This window comes from Symphalangus syndactylus, chromosome 3 (genome assembly GCF_028878055.3).
Source record: "Symphalangus syndactylus isolate Jambi chromosome 3, NHGRI_mSymSyn1-v2.1_pri, whole genome shotgun sequence".
Classification (NCBI taxonomy): Eukaryota; Metazoa; Chordata; class Mammalia; order Primates; family Hylobatidae; genus Symphalangus; species Symphalangus syndactylus.
In genome coordinates, this window is record NC_072425.2 from 67,949,683 (window position 1) to 67,975,741 (window position 26,059).

Consider the following 26,059-nt stretch of genomic DNA (forward strand, 5'->3'; position numbering starts at 1 on the left):
TATGAATCTGGGTGTTCCTGTGTTGGGTGCATATATATTTAGGATAGTTAGCTCTTCTTGTTGAATTGATCCCTTTACCATTATGTAATGGCCTTCTTTGTCTCTTTTGATCTTTGTTGGTTTAAAGTCTATTTTATCAGAGACTAGGATTGCAACCCCTGCCTTTTTTTGTTTTCCATTTGCTTGATAGATCTTCCTCCATCCCTTTATTTTGAGTCTATGTGTGTCTCTGCACGTGAGATGAGTTTCCTGAATACAGCACACTGATGGGTCCTGACTCCTTATCCAGTTTGCCAGTCTGTGTCTTTTAATTGGAGCATTTAGCCCATTTACATTTAAAGTTAATATTGTTATGTGTGGATCTGATCCTGTCATTATGATGTTAGTTGGTTATTTTGCTCGTTAGTTGATGCAGTTTCTTCCTAGCTTCGATGATCTTTACAATTTGGCATGTTTTTGCAGGGGCAGATACCGTTTGTTCCTTTCCATGTTTAGTGCTTCCTTCAGGAGCTCTTTTAGGGCAGGCCTGATGGTGACAAAATCACTCAGCGTTTGCTTGTCTGTGAAGTATTTTATTTCTCCTTCACTTATGAAGCTTAGTTTGGCTGGATATGAAATTCTGGGTTGAAGGTTCTTTTCTTTAAGAATGTTGAATATCGGCCCCCACTCTCTTCTGGCTTGTAGAGTTTCTGACGAGAGATCAGCTCTTAGTCTGATGGGCTTCCCTTTGTGGGTAACCCGACCTTTCTCTCTGGCTGCCCTTAACATTTTTTCCTTCATTTCAACTTTGGTGAATCTGACAATTATGTGTCTTGGAGTTGCTCTTCTCGAGGAGTATCTTTGTGGCATTCTCTGTATTTCCTGAATCTGAATGTTGGCCTGCCTTGCTAGATTGGTGAAGTTCTCTTGGATAATATCTTGCAGAGTGTTTTCCAACTTGGTTCCATTCTCCCCGTCATTTTCAGGTACACCAATCAGACGTAGGTTTGGTCTTTTCACATAGTCCAAAATTTCTTGGAGGCTTTGTTCATTTCTTTTTATTCTTTTTTCTCTAAACTTCCCTTCTCACTTCATTTCATTCATTTCATCTTCCATCAGCGATACCCTTTCTTCCAGTTGATCGCATCTGCTACCGAGGCTTCTGCAATCTTCGCGTAGTTCTTGATACTTGGCTTTCAGCTCCATCAGCTCCTTTACGCCCTTCTCTCCATTGGTTATTCTAGTTATCCATTCTTCTAATTTTTTTTCGAAGTTTTTAACTTCTTTGCTATTGTTTTGAATTTCCTCCCGTAGCTCGGAGTAGTTTGATCGTCTGAAGCCTTCTTCTCTCAACTCGTCAAAGTCATCCTCCATCCAGCTTTGTTCCATTGCTGGTGAGGAACTGCGTTCCTTTGGAGGAGGAGAGGTGCTCTGCTTTTTAGAGTTTCCAGTTTTTCTGCTCTGTTTTTTCCCCCATCTTTGTGGTTTTATCTACTTTTGGTCTTTGATGATGGTGATGTACAGATGGGTTTTTGGTGTGGATGTCCTTTCTGTTTGTTAGTTTTCCTTCTACCAGACAGGACCCTCAGCTGCAGGTCTGTTGGAGTTTACTAGAGGTCCACTCCAGACCCTGTTTGGCTGGGTGTCAGCAGCGGTGGCTGCAGAACAGTGTATTTTCATGAGACCACAAATTCAGCTGATAGTTCCTCTGGAAGTTTTGTCTCTGAGGAGTACCCGGCCGAGTGAGGTGTCAGTCTGTCCCTACTGGGGGGTGCCTCCCAGTTAGGCTGCTCGGGGGTGAGGGACCCACTTTAGGAGGCAGTCTGTCCGTTCTCAGATCTCCAGCTGCGTGCTGGGAGAACCACTACTCTCTTCAAAGCTGTCAGTCAGACAGGGACATTTAAGTCTGCAGAGATTCCTGCTGAATTTTTGTTTGTCTGTGCCCTGCCCCCAGAGGTGGAGCCTATAGAGGCAGGCAGGCCTCCTTGAGCTGTGGTGGGCTCCACCCAGTTCGAGCTTCCTGGCTGCTTTGTTTACCTAAGCGAGCCTCGGCAATGGCGGGCGCCCCTCCCCCAGCCTCGCTGGGGCCTTGCTGTTTGATCTCAGACTGCTGTGCTAGCAATCAGCGAGACTCCGTGGGCATAGGACCCTCTGAGCCAGGTGCGGGACACAATCTCCTAGTGTGCCATTTTCCAGGCCCGTTGGAAAAGCGCAGTATTAGGGTGGGACTGACCCAATTTTCCAGGTGCCTTCTGTTACCCCTTTCTTTGACTAGGAAAGGGAACTCCCTGACCCCTTGCGCTTCCCGAGTGAGGCAATGCCTCGCCCTGCTTTGGCTCGCGCACAGTGCGCTTCACCGACTGTCCTGCACCCACTGTTTGGCACTCCCTAGTGAGATGAAACCGGTACCTCAAACAGAAATGCAGAAATCACCCGTCTTCTGTGTCGCTCAGGCTGGGAGCTGGAGACCGGAGCTGTTCCTATTCGGCCATCTTCGCATGCTCCCTATCTTCTGTATCTTCAGTAATTTTCTTTAAAAATTGCCAACTGGGATAAAATGGTGACAGTTCTCCAAAATAAGCTCCAATTAAATATATTTGCAGAGCATATAATTTTCCAAAAACAAAAATCCATTGACAATCTCACTTCACTTACACATCCTCTGCGTTCACGTTCCATGTTCTTTTCTGGTACTTAAGTTTGCACAATACACTTATATTTTTGCTTAGATGTAAAAGCAGCAGGGATTTCATTTTCTATTCTTTTTTGATTTACTGGCTATCAAAGTATCTTCATTTGTTTTTGTCACAATTAGTTCATCTTATGGTTGGATATTAAAGGTATTTCCAAATTAAACTGTTATAAATATGAACTATGAATAGCTTCGTATATCATAGCTTTTGTTTTCACTTTGCTTTTAAAGGATTTCCTTGGAATTCCCAGGAGTAAGGATTTTAGGTCACTACTTGTAAGTTTCTATGCCTCTTCTCTGCCTTCCAAATAAACGATACTTATACTGTCCCCAGTAACATCTGGATATCATTTGCTCTACATTTACTATACATTTTAATTATATATAATGTTAAATGACTGTATATGAATATACTGTATAATTATTTTTGCCGATATTGCAACTGTAAAATGGTACATCATCAAGGTTTCATTTTGTGATTTCTTTGATTACTAGTGGCTGAATCTTTTCTTTTCTTTCTTTTTCTGAGACAGGGTATCGCTCTATTACCCAGGCTAGAGTGCAGTGGCGTAACCAAAGCTTACTACAGCCTCTACTTCCCAGGTTCAAAGCGATCCTTCTACGTCAGCCTCCTGGGTAGCTAGGAGTACAGGCAGATGCCACCATGCCTGGCTAATTTTTATATTTTTTGTAGAGGCAAGCTCTTGCACTGTTGCCCAGGCTGGTCTTGAACTCCTGGGCTCAAGTGATCCACCTGGGCCTCCTAAAGTGCTGGGATGATAGGTGTGAGTCACTGTGCCCAGTCCTGAATATTTTCTCTTGGGTTTGTTTACATCTGAGACACAGAAGAGTACAGTGGCAATGATTTCAGCTCTCCAGCCGGACTGCCCCAGCAGGAGACCTGGGAGTCATCATTCCCCAACCCAAACTTCAGCAAATTCTTAGCCTCTCCTAGCTTCGGCGTTTTCATTGTTTTTTAAAAAAACCAATTAACTTTAAACAATTTCATTGGGGAAATGATCATATATACCTTAGAGTTTTTATAAAGAGTAAGTGAGCTAACTTGTAACACGTATATACTGTATTTGACAAATAATGAGCCCTTAATGTATTATTATTATTTTCCCTTTTTTCCCTGAGCTCATGTCTAAGGGTAACTTTTTCAGACTTCAAAAATAAAAATCCATATTTCAAGTTTACTAACAAATACTTCAATATACTCAACTCAATTCCATACTGAGAATCTATTATACAAAATAGATTCCTAGGCTCTGGGGAGAAAAATACAAACATAAATAATACATACTCCCTGCTCTCCAGGAATTCACATAGTGGTTATTTGCTGAGGTTTCTGGGGGAAATTATAGGCTTGGTCAATATAGTTAGAAACTATTTTTAGAACAACGCATCCATTGTAGAGCTGAAAGAAACTTTAGGAAGCATCTAGTGTTGCTGGAAACAGCAGCTCTGGGAGCAATTACTAGGTCTTCAGGATAGAGATGGAGTCTGTGGTCCCATAAATTACAAGAAACAAAGACATAAAGACAGACAAGTGTGGCATGGCACAGTGGCTCACACCTGTAATCCCAGCACTTTAGGAGGCCGAGGTGGGCAAATCATCTGAGGTCAGGAATTCTATACCACCCTGGCCAACGTGGTGAAACCCCGTCTCTACTAAAAACACAAAAATTAGCCAGCCATGGTGGCAGGCACCTGTAATCGTAGCTACTCCGGAAGGAAGCAGGGGAATTACTTGAATCCCGGAGGTGGAAGTTGCAGTGAGCTGAGATCACGCCATTGCACTCCAGCCTGGGCGACAGAGCGAGATTCCATCACAAAAAAAAAAAAAAAGAAAAGAAAGGAAAAGAAAAAAGAAGAGAAAAGAAAAGAAAGACAAGATTCTCTGTTGCTGGTTTGGCTCCTTATTTCTTAGCCCTTAAGACAGTCATGTCTACTGTAAATATTTAAAGACAGAGACGTGGTATTCAGCATTTCTCAAACTTACATGACAAAGAAAACTTATAAGAGCATATTGTAAGTTCATAACAAAAAAGTCCATCTTGCCCCAAGTTGCACCCTCCTCTGTAACTCAAGAAAAAGCTGAAGTCCTGGGGCATAAGGGTCAAGATCTAGTGGAAAGCTGCCTTTAACCAGAGTGTGCAGCTTCACCCTTGTGGGTATGTGTTCTTTCACACTCTACTGCATTCCCTTCACTCAATTCTACTTTTTTGGGAGGGAGGGCCACCCACAGAACCCCAAAAGAGACATCTGACATTTCTTTGTGGTGTCAGTCACACATTCTCTTTTCTCATTTCCTTTTTTTCTTTGAGACAAAGTCTTGCTCTGTTGCCCAGGCTGAAGTACAGAGGTGCGATCTTGACTCACTGCATCCTCTGTCTCCCAGGTTTGAGTTCAAGTGATTCTCCCACTTCAGCCTCCTGAGTAGCTGGGATTACAGGTGAGCGCCACCACACCCGGCTATTTTTTTAAATTTATTTTTAGCAGGGACGAGGTTTCATCATGTTGGCCAGGCTGGTCTCGAACTCCTGACCTCAAGTGATCCACCAGCCTCAGCCTGCCAAAGTGCTGGCATTACAGGCTGAGCCACTGTGCCCAGCCCCTAGTCCATTTTTAAAAAATATTTACGGGAGGTTGATGTGGGAGAACCAGTTGAGCTGACTGGGGAGAGACAGCCGTGAGCCGTGATCGTGCCACTGCACTCCAGCTTGGGCAACAAAGCGAGACTGGTCTCAAAAAAAAAAAAATTTACATCTTATTTTGACCCAAAATAATATTACTGAGCATGACCAATCTACCTCATAATGCTGACTTCTGACATGCTGCAAAATCACATCTACCATCAAAAACTGGTGTCTTTCCTAATGGGAGAATACAGCACAGAGGACATGCCTCGAAATGGTCAGAAGTGTCTTTGGAAAACACTTACGTTAAAGGTACTAATTTCCACTTATACATGTTTTTTTAAATCCCGTATTTTTATAGCCATGCCTCTTATTTTCAGGGAACTCATAAGTTTTCTGACACAAGTAATCAACAACAAAATTGGTGAGCTATTTCTGACTTGAAAAACACTTCCGCATAGCAGTGAGACATACATGTACGGGTTTTTATCTATACCCTGGGGTTTGTGGAAGTTAAGCGCCCCAGGCAGGAGCACATTCCTGGGATGGCCACACTCCAGCAGCAGATATAGCATGTGCTTCAGGATTTTTAATTGCAAACAGGAGGTTTTGTTAATTAGCATAAGTAGAGTGAGAACCAGATCCTCCTAGGTGAATGCAAGGACTGTGTTGGTTAGCATAACAGATATGAGAAACGTGTAGAGACAATGGATGAGATCGGGGGCTGCACCTATATGAAAGGATTAGGGATATTTCAGAAGCAACTTCTGCATTTACATGAAGAGGACAAACAAGCCTGGCTGGCCCCAAAGTCTGGGATGGTGTCCTAAGCGCATTCCTGGATCCAGCTGCTGATTTCAGGAAATTCTTGATCACCTGACCCCCGCTGAATCTTGCACTAACCAGAAGACTTCTGCAAACGGCACATTAAGTGGCTTCTTAAAAAAAAAAAAAAGAAAAAAAATTTAATTCTTAATTGACAAATAATAATTGTGTATATTTATGGGGTATAATGTGATGTTTTGATATATGTGTACATTATGGAATGATAAAATGTAGACATTTCAAGAGAAACAAGACATGTATGCAATGTATTTATCACTCTTTGGTTTGACCACTTTTTTTTTTTTTTTTTTGAGACAGGGTCTCGCTCTGTCACCCAGGCTTGAATGTAGTGGCCCAATCACGGTTCACCACAGCCTCGACTCCTAGGCTCAAGCAATCCTTCCACCTCAGCCTCCTGAGTAGCTGGGACTACAGATGCACACCACCACACCCAGCTAATGTCTGTATTTTTATGTAGAGATGGTGTTTTACCATATTGCCCAGGCTGGTCTCAAACTCCTGGGCTCAAGCGATCTGCCTGCCTCGGCCTCCCAAAGTGCTGAAATTACAGGCATGAGCTACCACACCCAGCCTAAGCACTTATTTTTAATCTAGCAGTAATTTTCTTTTCCACTGGATAAACTGGAGGGGTATATCATGAGAAAGAGGCTGTTTTAAAGTTCACCAGCAAGCAAGTTCTCAGACTGCCTTATTTATAAATAAATATATTATATATTTTATTTACATTATATACATGGCATATCTATACAGTTATGTTTACACTTGACTTAGAGTCAAAGTCATATACACACACACACAGGACTTTGACTCAAAGTTTTTAATGACAAGCACGCAAAATTTCTTAGCGTAGACCCTAAGAGTACCCTTAATGTAAGTATGTTTATTTAAAAATTGTATGTATATACTACTGTTACCAGGGGGTCCTTGCTCCCAGAGCTCCCAAGATGGTGGTGGGCTGCTTCCAAAATGGTGGCAAGCCTCGTGTTCACTGACCTGGGGTTCTTGGCCTCACGGATTCCAAGGAGTGGAATCTTGGGCCATGCGGTGAGTGTTATTCTCTATTAGAAGCCATGGGTCACGGAAGAGAACTGTGGAACCCAGTGACTAATGTTCAGCTTGATTAGGATGAACCCGGGCACTTAGCCATGCAGGAACAATGGCAAGCCTTTAGCCCGATCGGGAGTGGCAACGGGCACCTCGCTGGATCAGGAGCACAGCAGACACCCTGCCAGATCTGGAGGGATGGAAGTCAATGGCGGGTCTGCGACAGTGGCAAACAACAATGGTGGACAATGAGTGAAAACTCAGCTCAAGCCGTAACAAACACAGACCAGAAGAGAGTGCAGTTGCAAGATTTAATAGAGTGGAAACAGAGCTCCCATACAAAGGGAGGGGACCCGAAGAGGGTAGCCGTTGCTGGCTGGATGCCTGGGTTTATATCCTGATCACTGGCCCTCCCACTGTGCTCTCAGGCGATAGATGATTGGCTATGTCTTTACCTCCTGTTTTTGCCTAATTAGCATTTTAGTGAGCTCTCTGTACTACCTGATTGGTCGGGTGTGAGCTAAGTTGCAAGCCCTGTGTTTAAAGGTGGACGCGGTCACCTTCCCAGCTAGGCTTAGGGATTCTTAGTGGGCCTAGGAAATCCAGCTAGTCCTGTCTCTCACTACTGTCCTAATAAATTACATGTATCATAATACAAAAACTTGGAGGATGCAATAAAACCTATTACTTCAATTGTAGTGCACTCTTGGCTCTGCTACCTAAATCTTGACACTTAGTTTCCTCTATCCACCAATCACATAGTTTTTTGGCGAAATTCGCCCGGTGGGTTTTAATCAATTGTAAAGACTAATCAAAATAGTCTGCAGGTGCCCCATAAAGTTAACAAATGGATTAAAAACTCATTGATATTTTTCAATTAAAGTAGTTAGACAATTCTGTTTCCTAGTTTTTAATTTTTTTTCCTTTGAGAGCTTTGATAACTCACAAATGTACAATATTTTTTGGCAATATGTTCACATTACAATGAAAACATCTCCACAGAGCCACTTCCCAAATGCCCCTTGGTAGCAGAAATTTCTTTTGAAAAGTAATTCACTGTAAGAACCTCACATTTACCTTGGATTTTTCCCTTCTCCCCAAAATATCTGACTACTGATAGGCATAGCAAAATTGTAAAGAGGCAACACATTTGAAACCCCATCTTTCTGCTAAAGAGAGATGCAGACACCTGTAAACTGAACCACTCTTACGTATCTGGCAACAAAAGAACTAGGAATGCTCTGATGGATGCAAAGGACGGTCCTGCTCCCTCCCCAGGGCATGGCAAAGGATGACAAAGCTTCTACAGACTAAAGCAGTGATTCTTTCTCATGCCATGACATATATACCAAAAGGTAACCATTGAACATCAGCTTCAGCTCTCTTGGCTTAAGGGAGAGGGCTGAGAGAAATGCAGTATCTCAGTACACGTATCACCTGCTCAGGGACAAGTCTAGGTTGAGAGATGCTCTAATTTAAAGCCTTTGTGTTTCTAAAGTTAAACAACTCGATGAAACCCTATAGCTCCTAACTTGCAACATCTCACAGTATGCTTGATGGCCAGGTGAGCAGGGCTCCAGCTAGGCAAGGAATCCCTGCCTCCTCATCCACCTTAGAAACCACATTCACCGTACAAGACACAGGACTGAAGGAGGGTCCATGCACGGTGACTCACGCCCGTAATCCCAGCACTTCGGGAGGCCCAGGCAGGCGGATCACCTGAGGTAAGGAGTTCGAGACCAGCCTGGTCAACATGGTGAGACCCTGTCTCTACTAATTAGCCAGGCATGGTGGCATGCACCTGTAATCCCAGTTACTCAGGAGGCTGAGGCAGGACAATCGCTTGAACCTGGGAGGTGGAGGTTGCAGTGACCTCAGATTGTGCCACTGCACTCCAGCCTGGGTGACAGAGCAAGACTGCCTAAAAAAACAAAAAAAACAGAAAAAAACGCACAACACTGAAGGAGGGACCACTGGCACTCTTGACCTCAAATGCTTATAAAACTATAAACAGAAGTTCTTACACTTCCTTTCAACACCCCCAAAGGACTGTCCTTTGCTTCCTGCTTTGGATAACAATATGATCTCAACCTCATTTTCTGTCCTACACAATTGGTCTCAGCCTTATTTTCTGTCCCACACAACTGACAAATGCAGTAAACTCCAGGCAGCAGGGGCTGGAGCTCAACACAGAGGAGTAGCTTTAACTGGACTCAGGGCCACTCAACAGGCAAGCAGCTCTCAATCTGGTTTGTACACTGGAAGCACCAGGGAGCTTTCAAAAAGGACCAATAACTGAGTCCCCCTACCAGAGATTTGATGGAATTGGTATAGAGTTTGACCTGGGTGTCAGATTTTTTTTTAAAGCTCCACAGGTGTTACTAATGCATAGCCAACACTGAGAACCATGACGTGGGACATGAACCTGCATGATGTGGAAGGGGCTTGAAAAGGTCCTTCCTCTCCAGGACTGTCACCCCTAGTGGCTTTGATGCCCATCAAAAGATCAGCTGAGGCTCGGCGCGGTGGCTCACGCCTGTAATCCCAGCACTTTGGGAGGCCAAGGCGGGTGGATCACGAGGTCAGGAGATCGAGACCATCCGGGCTAACACGGTGAAAACGCCATCTCTACTAAAAATACAAAAAATTAGCTGGGCGCAGTGGCGGGCACCTGTAGTCCCAGCTACTTGGGAGGCTGAGGCAGGAGAATCGCTTGAACCTGGGAGGCAGAGGTTGCAGTGAGCAGAGATCGTGCCACTGCACTCCAGCCTGGGCAACAGAGCAAGACTCCATCTCAAAGAAAAAAAAAAAGATCAGCTGAGCATTTACTGCCTTTAGTTAACAAGCGTGTAAGGCCAAAGGTAGGAAGCAATTTGTAGAAAAAGTGGTGCGAGGCTATTTCAGGTGTACAGGGCCAAGCTTCAAGGCAATCATCATTCATAATACTTTCCAGGGAGCCAAACAAAAGCTTGGCACTAGAAAATGCTTACTAAATGCTGGTTGAAGAAATATCTGACTGCACACACAGACATACCCCAAACTCAGCCAATGGTTTTGCCACTTTCTTCAGAAAAAGTCCTCACGATTCCGGTCCCAAAATCTAAAGCATCTTTATCCATCTTCTGCCTCCCTCCTTCCACCAAAGACCAATTTCTGCACTATGTTCTCACTCTCTGAAAACTGGTCCTATCATTTATTTCACCCTCCTGCATCTTTAGGCTCTTCCTCTCTACCAGAAAATTCCCAGTAGCGGCCAGACACAGTGTCTCATGCCTATAATCCCACACTTTGGGAAGCCAAGGTAGGCAGATTGCTTCAGCTCAGGAATTTGAGACCAGCCTGGACAACAGAGATGGTGAGACCCGTCTCTAGAAAAAGAATACAAAAATTAGCCAGGCGTAGTGCTGTACACCCTTGGTGCTACTTGAAGGCTGAGGTGGGAGGATGGCATGAGCCCCAGCGGGTGGAGGTTGCAGTGAGCTAAGATTGTGCCACTGCACTCCAGCCTGGGCAATGGAGAGAGATCCTGTCAAAAACAAAACAAACAAACAAAATCCCAGTAGCATTAGAGCATGTTTAAATTTCTCCCATTTCAATCTGAAACAAAACAAAACATCATAGACCCCTCATTTCCTCCCTGCCCTGCATGAATATCACACTTCTCAGTACCCTTAACAGGCCTCTCTTCCTCTACCAAATACAGTGATCAAACTCTATGGGTCCAGCCCTTTTCTTTTCTCATTCTACACCCTCTTTGGATGAGTGCTTTTTATGCAGTAATACTTATATGCAACAGCTCCCAAACATGTATCTCCACCCCGGATCTCTTCCAGGAGTAGCAACTGTCTACTCCTCATCTTTACTTGGATGTCTCACAAACAAAACACACATCCAAAAAGGCATTATCTTCCCTCCCACACCTCGTGCCAACCTGCTCCTCCTCCTGTGTTCTCAATTACCATAATGGTTCCACCATCCCACCCTACTCAGTTGTTTATGCCAGAAACTTTTGAAACATCTTTGCTACCTCCATCAACCATATCCAAATAATCACCACCTTCTTGCTGATTTTAACTACAAACCCAATCTCACTCAATCTCAATCCTTACCTGTCATTAAGCTTTATCCAGTGCTGCTACACCACCCCTGGGTGACTGCAAAAGCACTGTTTGTTCACATCCACCCTCCTCCTCCCCAGGGTGGCCACATGATTGTACAGGCTGTGCCTGCGCAACAAGTCTGGCTCAGGGGGCTGAAGCCTTTTGACCTGGCCTAGCTGGGACACAGTGGTGCATTTTTTCTAATTGGTCCACACAGAATAGAAGCCTTTTTTGGGTTTGCACAAAGACACCGTACATGCCAGCAGGACCTACCTCTCTAAATTATTCTCTACACAGCAACAGCGATCATTTTACAAACTCAAATTAGGCCAGGCGCGGTGGCTCACACCTGTAATCCTAGGACTTTGGGAGGCCAAGGTGAGAGGATCACTTGAGGTCAGGAGTTCAAGACCATCCTGGCCAATATGCTGAAACCCTGTCTCTACTAAAAATACAAAAATTATCTGGGTGTGGTGACGCGCATCTAATTCCAGCTACTTGGGGCAGAGGTTGCAGTGAGCCGAGATTGCACCATTGCACTCCAGTCTGGGTGACAGAGCAAGACTCCGTCTAAAAAAAAAAACTCAAATCAGAGTCAGGCACAGCAGTGCCTATGCAGTCGCAGCTACAAGGGAGGCTGAGGCAGGAGGATCACTTGAGCCCAGGAGTTTGATGGCAGTGTGCTATGATTGCTCCTGTGAATAGCCACTGCACTCCAGCCCAAGCAACATAGCAAGACTGTCTCAAAAACAAAAAAATCTCATTGGAAACTGGAGAAAATGAACTGGAGGAATGTGGGCAACACTACTGCCTGCCCTAACAAGGAAAATTGAGAGGATATTTCACCATATCAGGGATCTTCCTAAGAACATTTCTGAGAAGAATGTAGGAATTGCTACCTGGCCCAGTATCTGCCTTTGAGAAAATGTGAGAGAGATGAACTAAAGAAGTATATTCAATTTTTAGGTAGAATTTAGAGAAAACATAAAGGACTCGGGACTTGCTGGGTTCAAAATAAAACTACTTCTAGTCAGATATGGTAGCCCATGCCTATAGTCTCAACTACTTGAGAGGCTGAAGTGGGAGGATCACTTGAGCCTAGGAGTTCAACTGAAGTGTGCTATGATCTCACCTGTGAATAGCCACTGCACTTCATCCTGGACAACAAAGTGAGACACTGTCTTCAACAAACAAAACAACCTCAAATCAAAAACCCTTTAGTGGTCAGGGGTGGTGGCTTACACCTGTAATTCCCAGCACTCTGGGAGGCCAACGTGGGCAGATCGCTTGAACCCAGGAGTTTGAGACCAGCCTGGGCAACATGGCAAAACCCCATCTCCACTAAAAATACAAAAATTACCCAGGCATGGTGGCGTGTGCCTGTAGTCCCAGCTACTCAGGAGGCTGAGGTGGGAGGATCACCTGAGCCTGGGAGGTGGAGGTTGCAGTGAGCCAAGATGGTGCCACTGCATTCCAACCTGGGCAACAGAGTGAGACCCTGTCTGGAACAAACAAACAAAAAGTGGGTTTCCACTATGCTGACATTAAAGTCCAAAATCCTAAAAATGACCCAAGACATATTTTACTCTTGATCTCAGCTCTTTCAGCCTGTAAGTTTATCCCCTAATGTACTGCACTAACTCCTACTAATCTTTTGGCCTTTTTTTTAATTATTATTTTTACAAAAAAAAAAAAAAAGAGAGATGGGAGTCTCGCTATGTTGACCTGGCTGGTCTCAAAGTCCTGGCCTCAAGCGATTCTCCCATCTTAGCCTCCCAAAGTGCTAGGATTACAGGTGTGAGCCACTGTACCTGCCCCCAGGCCTTATTTTAAATATCATTTTTTAAGCAGGACTTCCCTGAACAGTCCCTCTCCCCTAAACCAGGTTAGGTCTCAAGGTCACATGCTCCCCTAACACCCTGTGCTTTCCTAAGTACCACTTAGGATTGTGATAGCCTGAGCCGGTGTGACTATGCGTTTGGCTCATAAGCTCATAAGTTCATAAAGGCAGGGACCCTCCATCTTGTTCACAGCTGTGGCCCTGGAGCGAGCAATGCCGGGCATCTAACAGATGCTCAGTAAATAGTTGTTCAATGAATGCCTGAATAAATAGGTTGCTCCAGTACCCATGACTCTAATGAACAAAAATTTGGCTACCTCTTTACCAAAGGAAAAATCAATCATAGGAGGATTTCTTAGTAACATTATTGCATTGATGACCAAATACATGCAGACTCCTCACTGGAAACAGAAGAACAATAAAGGAAGCAAAAACTCCAGGTGCCTAGTGGCAGCAGTAACATTTCACGGTTTAGATTTGCATTTGTGACCACAACCTTACTCTTAGCTATGAATAAAGAGTTTCACCAGGGCCAGCTCATGGGTGGGCAACCAACGCAGTCACACTGGGCCCTGTGCTTGGCTTAATGTTCTGTGGTCACCATGCTCAAATTCTTAATTTTTTTTAACAAGGGGCCCCACAAATTACGTAGCCAGTCCTGAGTTTTACAAATTAGTTTGATTTCTGGAAGGGAACAGTGGATAGCTAATCCCCAGCTAAGGAGCCATCCTCCATAATCAAGGCTGTTTTCAACCTCCCTGAGCACATGTTAAGTCCTAATAAAGAGGGCTACATTTCCAGGACATGTTTTCTTCTGATATAAATTATATCATACATTATGTAGCGCTCCCTTTGAGAAAGTTGAGATTTTTCAGATTACAGAAATACACAGCAGTCTTCGTTTTATTGCTGTTAGCTAAAAAGAGGTTTATTTTTCTTAAAACTAAATTCTACTTAAAACTACCGTAGAATTCCTTTTTCATTTCCAACTTTTTAAACTTTATGAAATTTAACAAATGCACTGAACACTTGAAATTTCTTTGGAGACAGAAACTGGCAGGACATGCTTCTCAGAATAGGAAAAAGAAAAAAAAAGAAAAGAAACTGGCAGGACACATTGGCCATTCACAAAGAACACTGGTTTAGTTATCTTTATGATAAAGGTGTTTCAAAGCGTCAGATGTTTAAATTTACAAATAGCTTCTCTAGTTGTGAAGAGTTTGAAGTTAATTGTTAAGCTTATAAATGTTTAGGCCATCTCAGAAACGTTTAGACCATCTTAAATATAGGTTCATTTTGTTCCTCAACCAAAGATGACTTTGTTCTCTGGGGAACATTTGCCTATGTCTGGAGACATTTGGGGTCGTTTAACTGCAGGGAGGGTGCACTAGCATTTAGTAGGTAGAGGCCAGAGATGCTGCTAAACATCCTGCAATGCACAGGACAGTCCCCACAACAAAATTTAACTGGCCAAAAATGTCAAAAGTGCCACAATTGAGAAAGGCTGGTCTAAACATACATGGCATTTGCCTCAAATAGGAAACGTGATAGCACTAAGCCACAAATCCAGTGACAAAGCCAAGAATACAGACAGTCTCCGCAAGAAACACATACGGTTATATGAACAGTCATTTGGGAACTCCCTTTTTAAGACAGGGAGTTAGACATTTGACATACTGACCTGGAACCATGAATACATTTCTCATTAGAATAAATAAAAATAGTGACAAGAGTCCTTGGTTGGCTCTATTAAAAAAAAAATACAGTATAGCTGAAATACCACACACTTCATAGAAAACAGAATTTGACAGTCAGAAGAGATCATTTCCAGTAGTAATTTCTGTTTTCTACCACTTCACTTCATGAAAAATGTACAATATCTACATCACAGTTCAGAATTTTCCATTCATCAGAGAATATAATCACCGTGTACATTAGCAGTTTTTAAGGCAGAGCTTTGCAAACAGATGATGCACGAAACAAATTTGATTTTATTCTTTGTGGGATTTTTGTTTTGAGATGGAGCTTCACTCTGTTGTCCAGGCTTGAGTGCAGTGGCATGATCCCTGCTCATCCCAACCTCCGCCTCCCGGGTTCAAGCAATTATCCTGCCTCAGCCTCCTGAGTAGCTAGGATTACAGGTGCCCACCACCACACCTGGCTAATTTTTGAACATTTTTGTAGAGATGGGGTTTTGCCATGTTGGTCAGGCTGGTCCTGAACTCCTGACATAAGTGATCCACCTGCCTCGGCCTCTCAAAATGTTGGGATTATAGGTGTGAGCCACCATGCCCAGGCTCTTTGTTTTTGTTTTTTTTTTGAGACAGGCTCTTTGCTCTGTCACCCAGGCTGGAGTGCAGTGGTCAATCTTGGCTCAGTGCAACCTCTGCCTCCCGGGTTCAAGCAATTCTCTGTCTCAGCCTCCCAAGTAGCTGGGATTAGAGGCACCCGGCCACCACGCCCAGCTAATTTTTGAATTTTTAGTAGAGACACCATCTTGACCAGGCTGGTCTTGAACTCCTGATCTGGTGATCCACCCGCCTCGGCCTCCCAAAGTGCCGGGATTACAGGTGTGAGCCACTGCACCCGGCCCTCTTTGTGTTCTAAAAAGGAAAAAATATGAGCCAATATTTAAAATCAGGCTTTACATTTTTTATTTTTAAGTAAAAGTTCTCAGGTATTCGTGGAAAAAAAAAAAAAAAAAAAGCTGCCTACACTGTATGGCTGCATGGGAATTCCTGCATGGATACTGGGTGGAAACGGCCAATATCCACCCAGACTTAGCAGGTTCCTCTGCAGTCACCTGGGCCCAACCAAGCACTCTCGTGCATTACCTGTTTAGTCCATGTGGATAAAGTGGATTTTGTGATCCCAGTTTTAGGGAAAAACGTTTTTCTTACTGTTAAGCAATTCAATTACAAATGGAAAAGGAGTAACTCCTTAAAAAGTGAGTGGAAGCATTGCTATCATTAATCAAGAATGAACTATAATTAATGAAGGACAGAATCTAGTACAAACTTGGGGCCAAGGCTAAGGAGGTCCTTTACAGGGCAAAGTTGAAGGACGGGCAGAGGAGGTGGCAGTGACCGTCAAACCCTCATGAAATGGAAAAAATATCAACCTCTCGGCCAGTAAAACTTTTTAAAAGTAAATTCATAGTTTGGTATATTGTGTTTAAAAATAAAGGAGTTTGCCATTTCTAAGAAATCAGTTTCCCAAAACTACCATTTTAAGGGCCTGAAAAAAATTCCTTTAAGAAAAAGCAGGTATCTACACAGTCTGAGTTTTACTCCCTGCTAGAGCTGAAATCTGTTACCAAAGCCTCCAGCAGGGGGGCCTGCCTGGAATTGCCTAAGCTCCTAGCAGGTAATTTACACTGATCTTTAAAAACTATTAACCCCTCCTCCTCCCCTCTGTAAAACAAACCGGCCTTTCAGAACAGCTCTGGAAGGGGGGCAGAATGCCAGACGAAGAGACAACTTCCAGACCACGTCTCTCACCTCCCACCCATCAAATTCAGCCCACAAAAAGCTGTGGCCGCATTCTCATCTCAAGGCACCATGGCTTTCTTTGAACACCATATATCTTCCCAATTGGCCTCTTGCCCCATTATGTGTAAAAAAACGACTCTCTTTTCTGCAGAAAGAAGTAACAAGGCAAAGGGTGTACAGGGCAACGTTTATATGCATCTACAGCATGCCAGGTGCCTACAGAACCTACCTCGGCCTAGGCGGCCCGTGCCCTAGCCGGGATCTGCAGGCGCCCTCATCCACGTTGGGAGACGGGAAGAGGAGAGGGAGGCGTGACAGGCGAGGGTGCCTGTGCTGCGCAGAAAGCGCTGCCAGGAGAAAAGAAGCAGTGAGCAAGGGCTTCTTCCATTTCAAAAACCTAATAACCAAAACTTGGAGGAATCTGCCTGAGATACTTAAAAAAAAGAAGAAAGAGAAACCTAGGAGGGGGTAAAATGCTTTTACGACGAATCACTTGTTTTCGTAATAGACCCTGCGCGCGAGTTTCCTAGACTGCCGCGAGAAGAAGGAAAGCGAGGGAGCAGGAAAGGAGAGGCTTCGGAGCCCCTAAACTAACGTCTCTTTTCTTATTAGTAATAGTTTGCTCCAGGGTGAGTCATTTACCTCTTTATCAGTAAAGTAGGGGTGAAAATGCATCTTAGCCGGGCTGGGGTTAGGATTCAATGAAGTTAAATGAAGTTAAGCCCCTGGCATCCAAGGGATGGCAGCGAGTCTGTTCGTTTCCTGCCTATCCACGCCCGCAGCCAACCCCTCCGACGTCTAAGCTACACGGACCAGGGGCAAGAGGCCAGAAAGTGACTTTCAGGGGACACGGGGCACCGGCGTCCCAGCCCCACTGAGCGGACGGAAAATGAAGGTGGAAGGAAGAGGCGCCGCTCCATCCCGGTCCCGGGTGCACCCCGGTTCTGCTTCCTCCTCCGCGGGGGAGCCCAGCCCGCCCGGGGTCACGGGGCACTGGCTGAGAGCCGGCTCCCTCCCACCCATCCTTCTCAGCCTTCCCCCGCCGCCGGGCGGCCGAGCCGGGGAGCACGAGGGAGAACCTGTTACCTGGAGTGGGCGTCTGGCCCCGGAGTCTCAGGAGGATGCCCAGCCGCTCCTGCTCCACCAAGCTCCCGCCCCGCGCCGCGCTCTAGGCGCTCCGGAGCTGCGCCTGCAGCCCTCGCACCAGCGGGGCCTGCCCCGGGGCCGCCCCCAGAGGCCCCGCCTTTCTAGGCCCCGCCCACCACGTCCCCGCCTCGCCCACCTGCGCGAGCGCGGGGCTTGGAGACTTGTTGCAGACTCGCGGTTCCCGCCTACAGGGGAGGGCGCCCTCTGGGCACTGACGTGGTCTGGGAGTAGCGCTGCGATCCTAGTGCTTCCTCGCTCCTCTTCCTCACTGTGCCCTGATTCTTAGAGGTGTGTGTGTGTGCGGCGTCTTTTTAAACATTTTATGCTTCCCTTCCTCGAAAGCAGGAAACTCGAGAATTGCTGCCTTTTCTGATTTTAAACATGAAAATATGTTATAGAACAACAATAAAATTAAATTCCAAGGTTCTTGATATGTAAAGTTTAGAGATAACCATGCAGGTGTTTTTTTCTTTCCCCTAACGAACCTTGCTTCCTAAATTTAGCATTTAAGAACTCATTACATTCATGTGTATTTCCACATAAAACTTAAGAACAAATTAAACTGTGGAACAATCCACAGTGCTGTGGAAAGTAGGAAAAAACCTTCCCCGCCTTTATAGCACAGATCTTTGTGTCAGTTATAAAAGTTGACACAGTTATCTTTGTAACAAGAGGAATATTGTGTCTGTGTCTTCTTTCGTTGGATTTTTAGCTCCTAGAAAACAGAACGAGGTCTTATTTGTTTCCATGTTGTTTAAAAAAAATTCTGGCCAGGCGCAGTGGCTCACGCCTGTAATCCCAGCACTTTGGGAGGCCGAGGCGGACGGATCACGAGGTCAGGAGATCGAGACCATCCTGGCTAACATGGTGAAACCGCGTCTCTACTAAATATACAAAAAATTAGCCGGGCTTGGTGGCGGGCGCCTGTAGTCCCAGCTACTCGGGAGACTGAGGCAGGAGAATGGCGTGAAACCAGGAGGCGGAGCTTGCAGTGAGCCGAGATCGCGTCACTGCACTCCAGCCTGGGCAACAGGGCGAGACTCTATCTCAAAAAAAAAAAAAAATTCTAACTCGGAGGCCATTAGACTGTGATATGTTTGATACTTGCCTGATTTGTCAACAAAAATTAACATAAGATGATGGTGTAGAGGAAGAAAGACTTCCCCTCTACTCTCTGAGGCTTGGATAACTAAGTCTATGAAATAAATTGACCGCAGGTAGATTAACAAGAGAAAAAGTACACAGATTTCGTGTAGGGGGTATCACAGAAAAGAAAAATTAATATTCCCTCTGCCTCCCCCAACAAAAACTGAGATTTTAGGAGCTTGTGTACCCTCTTCATTGGAGAGGGACAATTTAGGGGAGAGGAAATGATTTTGGGAAAAACTCCTGAACTCCTTCAATGGCTAGCTTTGTTTAATATTTCATGAAATTTTTCATGAGCAATTCAAGCATAATTGTTAAGAGCAAGTGGATTAGGTAAATGTAAATGGAATAAAAGTTTATAAATAAACTTTTAAAAATATGTTTTATAAAATTTGTCTATTTAAAAATAGTTTTAAAAATCTTTTTTGATGACTTGAAATTTCGAACATATTAAATTAAGTAATAGATATTCATTAAATGTCTGAGTCATTTGTAAGTTAAAATACTGACATATTAATTGCTAAACATAAGTTTAAAGTGTAGCCGGGGCCGGGCACAGTGGCTCATGCCTGTAATTCCAGCACTTTGGGAGGCCGAGGTGGGTGGATCACCTGAAGTCAGGAGTTTGAGACCAGCCTGGCCAACATACCAAAACCCCATCTCTACTAAAAATACAAAAATTAGCCAGCTGCAGTGGCGTTGTGCCTGTAGTCCCAGCTACTCGGGAGGCTGAGGCATGAGAATTGCTTGAACCCGGGAGGTGGAGGTTGCAGTGAGCCGAGATTGTGCCACTGCACTCTGGCCTGGGTGACAAAGCAAGGCTCCATCTCAAAAATAAATAAATTAATTAATTAAAAATAAAGTATAGCTGGCTGTTTGCAATGGCTCACGCTTGTAATTCCAACACTTTAGGAAGCTGAGGTGCAAGTATCACTTGAGCCTAGGAGTTTGAGATCAGCCTAGGCAGCATAGCCAGACCTCACCTCTACAAAATAAAAATAGATAAATTAGCCAGGGGTGGTGGCCAAGCAATAGATTTATGAATTAACTTTTGGAATATATCTTGTTTGTCAGTTGGATACTGCCTATATACCATAAGTGTAATCCATTTTGTGTGTGTGTGTGTGACAGGGTCTCACTCTGTTACTCAGGCTGGAGCACAGTGGCGCAATCACAGCTCACTGCAGCCTCAACTCACCCCTGCTCAGGTGATTCTTCCACCTCAACCTCCCAAGTAGCTGGGACTACAGGTGTGTGCCACCATGCCCAGTAATTTTTTGGTATTTTTTGTAGAGACAGGGTTTCACCATGGTGCTCAGGCTGGTTTCGAACTCCCACGCTCAAGCAATCCACCCACCTCATTCTCCCAAAATGCTGGGATTACAGGTGTGAGCCACCTTGCCCAGCCCACTTATTTTTAATGCCTGCAATGACATACACCCATAAATCTATACAAGTAGTTTAGAAGGTATTTCTGGAATGCTTAAGGGTGTATCAGTCAGGGCCCAGTCAGAAAACAGAAATCACAGCAATTATTTTTACAGAGAATTTAAGGTCATGAAGATGGCAAGGCAAAAACATTGTAGTAACAGAGAGGGAGTAACTGCAGGAAGCAGCTGCCATGCACAGAGCTGGGGAGAGGGGAAGTGTTGGAGTTATCAGAACCTAAGAGCCAGGAGAGGGCCCCTGGTTGGCTGGGAGTCAGACCTCAAGGGAGGGGGTGGTACCCAGCTGGTGTTTTATCTCTGAAGGTAAACACTGAGGCTGGATGGGAGAGGGTGGATTAAAACAAACAAACAAATCTAAGAAACTGGAACCAGCTGCTGCTGCAGCCAGGTTGAAGAGCCATTGCTTGGTAACACGGACAGGAACAGTAAGCAGCTATAAAGTAGCAAGTCCCTCTCCTCAAACACCCCTTATAAGCAAAACCTTATAGGAAATGTGATTTGCTAAGTCCCAGTCCTGGCTCACAAAGCAGAGGATAGAAGCTTGAGTTTGAACTCTAAGACATACTTCAATAAGCAGCACAAGGAGCAAACTCATGATCACAAATACCCAACTCTTCTAATATTATAGATGTGGGAGAGTGTCTGATAAACACAGCTGTCATAGTAATGATTAATACAATAGCAATATATTCTTAAAATGTCATAATAAAACTATAGTTACAAGTACAATCAAATAATGGGAGAGAGGCCGGGCATGGTGGCTCATGCCTGTAATCCCAGCACTTAGGGAGGCCGAGGTGGGCAGATCACTTGAGGTAAGGAGTTCAAGACTAGCCTGGCCAACGTGGCGAAACCCCGTCTCTACTAAAAATATAAAAATTAGCTGGGTGCGGTGGCACACGCCTGTAATCCTAGCTACTGGGGAGGCTGAGGCACGAGAATCGGTTGAATCCGGGAGGCAGAGGTTCCAGTGAGCCAAGATCATGCCAGTGCACTCCAGCCTGGGTGACAGAGCAAGATTCCATCTCAAAAATAAATAAATAAGAATAAATTAAAAAAAATAAGGGGATGGTGTTGCTTGACCTATACTTTGTGTTACTAGAGAACAGTGAAGATCCTCTCCCGGCTGTATTTTCGGAGAAACCACTAACTACACAGAACCACCTTTCCCCAGATGACTTAGGTAAGCATCATGGATAACATCCTTTCACACCTACGACAAGGCCATAGACATGCCCTCCACATTTCCATTCTCATTAATGGTTAGCTGAACCATTTGCCCCTACTGATCAATCTGGGCAAACACCTTACTTGATCAAACTTCAGTCAGGCTTTTCTCCTTCCATCAGGTCTTTGCCCTTTAATCTAGTCTCAGCCTAAACCAGCATTGGAACTTGGAATAAGCCCCTTAACATCCTGTATTAGTCTGCTTTCACATTGCTATAAAGACATTTCTGAGACTGGATAATTTATAAAGAAAAGAGGTTTAAAGCCTGGGTGCGGTGGCTCATGCCTGTAATCTCAGCACTCTGGGAGGCCAAGGTGGGCGGATCACAAGGTTAGGAGTTCGAGACCAGCCTGACCAACATGGTGAAACTCTGTCTCTACTAAAAATACAAAAATCAGCTGGGCGTGGTGGTGCACACCTGTAATCCCAGCTACTCAGGAGGCTGAGGCAGGAGAGTCGCTTGAACCCAGGAGGTGGAGGTTGCAGTGAGCTGAGATCATGCCACTGCACTCCAGCCTGGCGACAGAGTGAGACTCTGTCTAACCAAAAAAAAAAAAAAAAAAGAAAAGAAAAGAGGTTTAATTGACTCACAGTTTTGCATGGCTGGGGGGCCTCAGGAAAGTTATAATCATGGCAGAAGGGGAAGACGCACATCTTACTTGGCGGCAGGTGAGAGAGAGCAAGCAAGAGCAGGGAAAACAGCCTTATAAGACCATCAGATCTCCTGAGAACTCACTCACTATCACAAAAACAACACGGGAGAAACTGCCCCCACGATCCAATCACCTCCACCGAGCCCCTTCCTCGCCACGTGGGGATTATGGGGATTACAATTCAAGATGAGATTTGGGTGGGGTTTAGGTGGGAACACAGCCAAACCATATCACATCCCCTCCCAAGAAGCCCCTTCCCAGCTGACCACAAAGAAACTCTGTCCTGATCAATTGCCTGATCGGGCCACCTGCTCATCCCACTCCCTGATACTGGTCCTTTTTTTTTTTTCTTTTCTGAGACAGAGTTTTGCTCTTGTTGCCCAGGCTGGAGTGCAATGGTGGTGCAATCTCAGCTCACTGCAACCTCTGCCTCCTGGGTTCAAGTGATTCTTCTGCCTCAGCCTCGCAAGTAGCTGGGATTACAGGCATGTGCCAACCATGCCCAGCTAATTTTGTATTTTTAGACGAGTTTTCACCATGTTGGTCAGGCTGGTCTCAAACTCCTGACCTCAGGTGATCCTCCCACCTCCGCCTCTCAGAATGCTGGGATTACAGGCGTTAGCCACCGCACCCAGCCGATACTGGTTCTTTTTAACATTGTTTACTACTCCCAATAAAAGAAAAGCCCTTTTCTGCCTGACCTTTCAAAAGCTTGCAGATCTTATGGTTGAAGCATTCTATTAGAATGCCGTCCCTCCCCTATTGCGACATTCTCTTTGTCTATTGCATTAATCCTTCTAAATAAAGTCTCTCCTTACCTAGATCTGGATTTGGTTTTTATTTGACAGTTCTCTTTGCTGTGATCCAGCTCAAGACTGGAACTCACCTAGGGACCTCCTCCAGCCCCACCCAGGTAAAGGTGCCATGTTCAGGACTTGAGGACTCTTGGGTGAGTTCAAGTCTTGAACCAGTGCTCTGGCCATCTTGTCTGTTGAACAGTAAGAGGTTACTTTGGTTGTTTTAGGCAAAGAGATGCTTTGGCCCTCCTGTGAGACTTCTGTGTTTTCTCAGCTCCTCAACCTGGGGATTGTTCAAGGGAATTAATCAAGTGGGACTTTTTCTTGGCTCCTTTAAAGATTTTTTTCTTTGGGATGACTATCCACGAATGCCATGGGTAACTCTCACTCTATCAGATGCCCTCCTCTTCCCCCACTGAGTACATGCTATTATGGCACTAATTCAGTTTAATAGCCTCAAAAATGGCACAATTTACTAAAGGTAACCTAGAACCTCAAAGGCCTCTTTGGGAAACATGAGCTCTCCTTAAACCAGCTCATCTAAGACTTCTCCCTTCCCATCATCCTCATCCTTCCTTTTTACCACTTTAAACCTTCTCTTTTGTTGCCTTGAATTATTTAATCTGTCTACCTCCTTCACCCCTCTACCCATTCCTACAGACTTTTTCCTACCCACTCCAGCTCCTCAACTCATGGTTACTCAAGATTTAGACCTCCCTTCTTTTCTGACCACCTTCTCTTCACACCACTGGTGAAGCAGGGATCTCCTGCACTAAACAGGAGATGGCTGAACAGATGACACCCAGTACTGGACAGATGAGATTGGCTATAGTTTTTTCAGTTACATACTCACAGCCTAAGGGGTTATTGCATGCCAGGCAGAGCCACATGGGAATTGCATTTGAAAGCAGACTGAAGCAGCAGGGGCTGTGTGAGGCAGGCTTTGTAGTAATGGCACCACAGTGAGGTAACCTTTTATTCCATGGGAGGATGTAATTGGCTTGTTCAAATAGTTCTGTGGGCTGGCAGGGAGGTAAAGCTCCTTAGATTGAAGATTAAGTAGGGTACAGCTGGTCTGGCTGAAGGGGAAACTAGCTGGGTAGGGAGCCCTTCCCACTTCGGGGGTGATATGGTTTCGATCAGTGTCCCTGCCCAAATCTCATATCAAATTGTAGTCCCCAGTGTTGGAAGTGGGGCCTGATGGAGTGTGATTGAACCATGGAGGTGGTTTCTAATGGTTTAGCACCATCCCCTTGGTGCTGTCTTGTCATGGAGTTCTCATGAGATCTGGTTGTTTAAAAGTATGTGGCACCTCCTCCCTGCCTCTCCTCCCCCTGCTCCGGCCATGTAAGACGTACCGGCTTCCCCTTCAACTTGCATCATGATTGTAAGTTTCCTGAGGCCCCCCCAAGCCATGCTTTCTGTACAGCATACAGAACTGTGAGCCAATTAAACCTCTTTTCTTTTAAATTACCCAGACTCAGGTAGTTCTTTATAGCAATACAAGAATGGTCTAATATAAATACCTAGATCATTTTTAAGTAAGATAGGATAGTGGAGCATAATTTAAAACTTACATACGTTTTTTTTTTTAGTACAGAGAGGCTAAATATATTTTGGTCTGCTAATGATGTGTTCATTCTTGCCACACTGAAAAGTTGTATAGGCCAGGCACAGTGGCTCACACCTGTAATCCCAGCACTTTAGGAGGCCAAGGTGGGTGGATCACCTGAGGTCAGGAGTTTGAGACCAGCCTGACCAACATGGTGAAACCCCATCTCTACTAAAAATACAAAAATTAGCTGGATGTGGTGGCAGGGGCCTGTAATCCCAGTTACTTGGGAGGCTGAGGCAGGAGAATCACTTGAACCCAGGAGGTAGAGGTTGCAGTGAGCTGAGATCACACCATTGCACTCCAGCCTGGGTGACAGAGTGAGACTCCATCTCAAAACAACAACAACAACAACAAAAAGAAAGAAGAAAGAAAGAAAGAAGAAAGAAAGAAAGAAAGAAAGAAAGAAAGAAAGAAAGAAAGAAAGAAAGAAAGAGAAAAGTTGTACTATAAGGAAGTGTATGGCTATAAAAAAGTCACAAGATATATGACCTTAAGCTTGACTAGTCTGCTACAATATGCTGGTATATGACAGACAGCTTATTATCTACTTCATAGTTTTCTCTGTAGGTATATCACTTTGCTAGATCTGTCAACAAAGTACCATCGACTGGTACTTTAAACAACAGAATTTTGTTTTCTCACAATTCTGGAGGCTGGAAGTCCAAAATTGAGTGTCAGCAGAGTTGGTTTTTTTCTGAGGCCTCTCTCCTTGGCTTGTAGATGCCAAGATTAATATTTCTTTGGCCTTTAATATTAAACCTTTTAATTAACATTTCTCTTTTTAACGGTAGGCATTCCTCATTTTAAGATACCTAGCCTTTAAACAACTAATCTTTGCCACCACCTTTCAACAGATGCTTCAACTGGTTTGTGGGAACACCAACCAGAGTCCCCAGGAGACTGTTTCTTAGTCCCTGACTCACCCCATGCAGGAGGCTTAGGATTGCATCTGAATTGCTCAGTGGTGAATAATATTCATTTATCATCAACAAAAGGGAGGTCAACAGTGTTGATCTTTGCCAGAGCCTTGTTTTCCTGAAAAATAGCACTGGCTAAAGAGCTCTCCTCATCCTTTTATGATAGCCACCCAACCTGTTCTTGCAATAATCATTTTGAATAAAGTCTCCCCTTGCCTAAATCCAGATTTGTTTATTTTGACAAATGCTACAAATTAGTTTTGAATTGTTTTAGAAATTTAATCAAATTACATTGAAAGGAACACGAGGAAGACATAAAAGAGTAAGGTACTACCTTCAAAGCATGAAGATGGAGAAAGCAAATTCAATCATAAATGTACTGTCCAGGAAAAAAAGAAAGTGTAGCTCCTGAGCATGCAAATTCCAGGTAGAGTAAAGCCTGAAATATGTTAAATGCATGCATAACAAAATATAT

The 26,059-nt window shown here is 44.4% G+C and overlaps 1 protein-coding gene across 15 annotated transcripts in view; it reads right to left on the reverse strand.

Moving 5' to 3' along the window:
• GCNT1 (glucosaminyl (N-acetyl) transferase 1) overlaps nt 1–26,059 on the reverse strand; it is a 111,234-nt gene that overhangs the window by 39,968 nt on the left and 45,207 nt on the right. For 2 of the 15 annotated variants that reach the window (XM_055272215.2, XM_063636986.1), the window contains exon 1: nt 17,721–17,866. The exons of 5 other annotated variants lie outside the window; for them this stretch is intronic. The gene's annotated coding sequence lies outside the window, so the exon portion shown is untranslated. Of the gene's footprint in view, nt 1–6,090; nt 6,252–16,863; nt 16,982–17,720; nt 17,895–26,059 lie in introns of those variants that run through there. 8 more of the 15 variants (XM_063636983.1, XM_063636985.1, XM_063636984.1 and 5 more) reach the window with 8 other exon arrangements.